We start from the raw sequence: 4584 nt of genomic DNA on the forward strand, positions 1-4584 counted from the left end.
CTGAATTTGGTCTTTATCACTTTTGGGTGATTTTGAGCCGTGGCATTGTTTCACCTCCTGCCAATTGCTGCTGCTGAAGAGTAAAGGCCTGGCCTTTGCCAAAATGGTAGGATATGTTTGTGATAGGAGAGCCAGGCCTATTGGCAGTATTCCTCTGAGATTACAGTTGCTCTTGGGCTCCCTCCAAAATATCAAGGGCTGGCTTAAGAGCTGGAATTTCCTTCATCTCTGAAATTATCCCCTGCTTGTTCTAGTCATTTTCCTGACCATTGCCCATGTCCCCCAGAGCAGTGAACAGTGATGGGTTTTAGCAGTTGGCCAGTTGAGAGGCTTCTTGTGTAAAGGGGGTAATTGGCTGGCTGCCTGAAGTCCAGTCAGTTTGTGCTGTCATGGCAGGGAAAAAGACCTTCCACTCCCTGCTCTGAGAAGGTAGAAGGTACCTCATGGTCATATAATGAATAGGAATTTCCCTAATCCTTTTATCCCTGCCTTGGGTTCAAGAGAGGGGTGGTTTGGTGTTTGACCCAGCTGCAGAGGGTCATAGATGCAGTACCTCCTATCCTGATCTTAGGCACCTGTGACATTTCTTAGATGTCCACTGGATTTCCTCTGACAGGTCCATTCCAATCATAATTTAAGGATCTTACAATGTTTAGTGCTCTGGAAACAGTTACCCCTTTAAAATTGGGACTCTGTTGTGAAATTTGACATTGTACTTCAAAGTTTTCAGAAGTGCACTAAGTATGAAATGAGAGTTTGCCTCTGTGTTAACAGAAAACATTAAGGAATAGTAACTCACTGAATACTAACAAGGTAAAGTAATAATGGAGTGATATGTTAAATGTAGGTGTTTGAAGGGAGAGGAAAATATTGGGACTATGTACCAGTTATCTTACATATGTAGTTTTTTACTTAGATCTGGATTTAATCATGATCTTGGCAAATTGTTTAACATAATATCTAGTTTCCCCTGTAAAATGAGAATAATTGTATATAGGGGTTTGTGGTGAGGATTAAATGAGATCATGCATGTCAAATGCTCAGCATGGTTTCTGGCACATAGAATTTAATAAATGTTAGCGATAATCCCTCGGTTGTGCCAGACAGAAGCCTGATCATTGAGTCTTCCTCCACACTCAACCATCACTAGTATCCACTTGATCCCTGTCTTGAGGACTAAATGCCATAACCCGAGTCCCAGCTCCCTTCTGGACTACAACTCTTTTGGATTACAACAGTCCGTTAACCATTTTGCATCGGTGTTGCCTGGCCTTCAATCCCTCCACCCTTACTTAGGTCAGAATGATTGTTCTAAAATGCAACCTTTTTTTTTTTTTAAAGATTTTATTTATTTGACAGAGAGACACAGCGAGAGAGGGAACACAAGCAGGGAGAGTGGGAGAGGGAGAAGCAGGCTTCCCGCTGAGCAGGGAGCCTGATGTGGGGCTCGATCCCAGGATCCTGGGATCATGACCTGAGCTGAAAGCAGACGCTTAACGACTAAGCCACCCAGGTGCCCCCTAAAATGCAACCTTGATCATTTCACTTTCCTGCTTAAGTAGGTAATTGGTTCCCATTGTTTTCAAGATAAAGTCCAAACTACTAGCATGGCATTTAAGGCCTTTCATGATTGAATTATTCTTTTCTGTCTAGCTACTTGTCCCATCCAGTGTACTTCTGGGACATGATGTTTTCTCCTTCTGCCTGTTTACCAGCTCTCAGTTTGGATGTTCTCTGAGATGACTTCCCTATCTCTTTACCAACTTTTCTTCTTCTGTTCACTTTTTTGTGTCTTGAATTTATCTTTTTCAGCTTAACTCTGTAATAGTAGTTTCTTTTTTTTTTTTAAGATTTTATTTATTTATTTATTTGAGACAGAATGAGAGAGAGAGAGAGCACATGAGAGGGGGGAGGGTCAGAGGGAGAAGCAGGCTCCCTGCCGAGCAAGGAGCCTGATGTGGGACTCGATCCCGGGACTCCAGGATCATGACCTGAGCCGAAGGCAGTCGCTTAACCAACTGAGCCACCCAGGCGCCCCTCTTTCTTTCTTTTTTTAAAGATTTTATGTATTGTTTATTTGACACAGAGCAAGAGAGCACGCGCGCACACACAGAAGCAGGGGGAGCAGCAGGCAGAGGGAGGAGAAGCTGACTCCCCACTGAGCAGGGAGCTCAACATGGGGCTCGATCCCAGGACCCTAGGATCATGACCTGAGCTGAAGGCAGACGCTTAACCGACTGAACCACCCAGGCTCAGTAGTAGTTTATTTCTATATTTGTTGTGATGTATTGCTTATTTGCCTTTCTCTCTCCATTAGATTTTCAGTTACCTGGAGGTTGGGTCTTTGTTGTTGGTTTTGTTTTGTTTTGTTTTTTTGAACCACTATATTCCCAGTGCCTAGTATTATGCCCAGCATTTACATGCTCAATAAATGGGACACCTGGGTGGCTCAGTTGGTTGATCGTCTCACTCTTGATTTCGGCTCAGGTCATGATCATCAGGTCTTGGGATCGAGCTCCACGCTTGGCAGGGCGTCTGCTTGAAATTCTCTTCCTCTGCCCCCTCCCCACCCCCCCAAATAAAGAAATCTTTAAAACAGCAAATGCTCAAGAGACGCCTGGGTGGCTCATTCGGTTAAGCTTCTGCCTTTGGCTCAGGTCATGATCCCAGGGTCCTGGGATTGAGTCCCGCATGGGAGCCTGCTTCTCTCTCTGCATGCTGCTCCCCCTGCTTGTGTTCTTTTTCTCTCTGACAAATAAATAAAATCTTTTTATAAATAAATAAAATCTTTTTAAAAAAATGCTCAATAAGTATTTTTTTTAAGTCCTCTCTACACCCAGTATGGGGCTCAAAATTTAAAATCCCTAGATCAAGAGTCATATGCTGTACTGACTGAGAGGAGCCAGGAGCCCCTCAATAAATTTTTTTTTTTAAAGATTTATTTATTTGACAGAGACAGTGAGAGAGGGAACACAAGCAGGGAGAGTGGGAGAGGGAGAAGCAGGCTTCCCGCCGAGCAGGAAGCCTGATGCGGGGCTCGATCCCAGGACCCTGGGATCATGACCTGAGCCAAAGGCAGACACTTAACGACTGAGCCACCCAGGCGCCCCTCAATAAATATTTCTTGAAGGAACATATCACAGTAGCAATGATCAATTGTGCCTGGCACTGTACTAAATATTTCTCTATTGAAGCAAAATATATATAACATGAAGTTTACCATTAAACCATATTTAAGTGTACAATTTAGTGGCATTAAGTATTTGCACAATGTTGTGTAACTATCACAACTATGTATCACAGCTATTTCCAAAACTTTTTCATCACTCGAAACAAATTCAGTCATCATTAAGCAATAATTCCCCCCCACTCTCCTCTCCTCCTTGGTAGCCTCTACTCTTTATTTGTCTAATCTAGATACCTCATATATGTGCAATCATACAATATTTGTCCTTTTGTGTCTGGTTTATTTCACTTAGCATATTTTCAAGGTTTATCCATGTTGTAGCATGTATCAGAAGCCCATTCCTTTTAATGGCTGAATAATCCATTGTACATATGTACCACATTTTGTTTATCCATTCTTTTTTTTAAAGATTTTATTTTATTTTTTTAGAGATTTTATTTATTTGAGAGAGAGAGAGCAAGAGAGAAAGCGCATGCATGAGCAGGGGTGGGGGAGGAGAGGAGCAGGAGAGGGAGAAGCAGGCTCCTCGCTGAGCAGGGAGCTGGATCCCTGGACTCCGAAGGCAGACGCTTAACCAACTGAGCCACCCAGGACACTTGGGTTGCTTCTACTTTTTAGTTATTTTGAATAATGGGCGTGAACATGGGTGTTCAAAGATCTCTTTGACACCCTGCTTTCAGTTCTTTTGGGTGTTTACCCAGAAGGAAAATTGCTGGATCCTATGCTAATTCTATTTTTAATTTTTTGAGAAACCACCATACTGTGTTCCATGCAGCTGCACCATTTTACATGTCCACTACCAGGGCACAGGGTTCCAATGTCTTTTTTTCCCCCCCCAATTTCTTTATATCCTCACCAACACTTGTTATTTTCTGGGGGGCAGGGGGTGTTTGTTTGTTTGTTTTTAGTAGGCTCCACACCCAGCGTGGAGCTTGAACTCAGGACTCTGAGACCAAGAGTCAGACGCTTAACTGACTGAGCCACCAGGTGCCCCTGTTTTTGTTTTGTTTTGTTTTGTTTTTAATTTTTTTGATAGTAGTCATTCCTAATGGGTGTGAGGTGATATCTCCTTGTACAGTTTTTTTTTCCTTGTGGGTTTTGATTTGCTTTTCTATGATGACTAATGATGTTGAGCATCTTTTCATGTGTTTATTGGCCATTTGTATATCTTTGCAGAAATGTGTATTCAAGTCCTTCACCCATTTTTGAATTAGGTTGGTTTTCATAAGTTGTTGAATTATAGGAGTTCTTTATACACTCTGGGATATTAGTCACTTACCAGATATATGACTCACAAATATTTTCTCCTGTGGATTGTCTTTTCACTCTCTTGATAGTGTCTTTTGTTGCACAAAAGTTTTTAATTTTGATGAAGTCCAATTTATCTGTTTTTTGTT

This window comes from Mirounga leonina, unplaced genomic scaffold (genome assembly GCF_011800145.1).
Source record: "Mirounga leonina isolate KUSES-001 unplaced genomic scaffold, KU_Mleo_1.0 Mir_493, whole genome shotgun sequence".
NCBI classification, from domain to species: Eukaryota; Metazoa; Chordata; class Mammalia; order Carnivora; family Phocidae; genus Mirounga; species Mirounga leonina.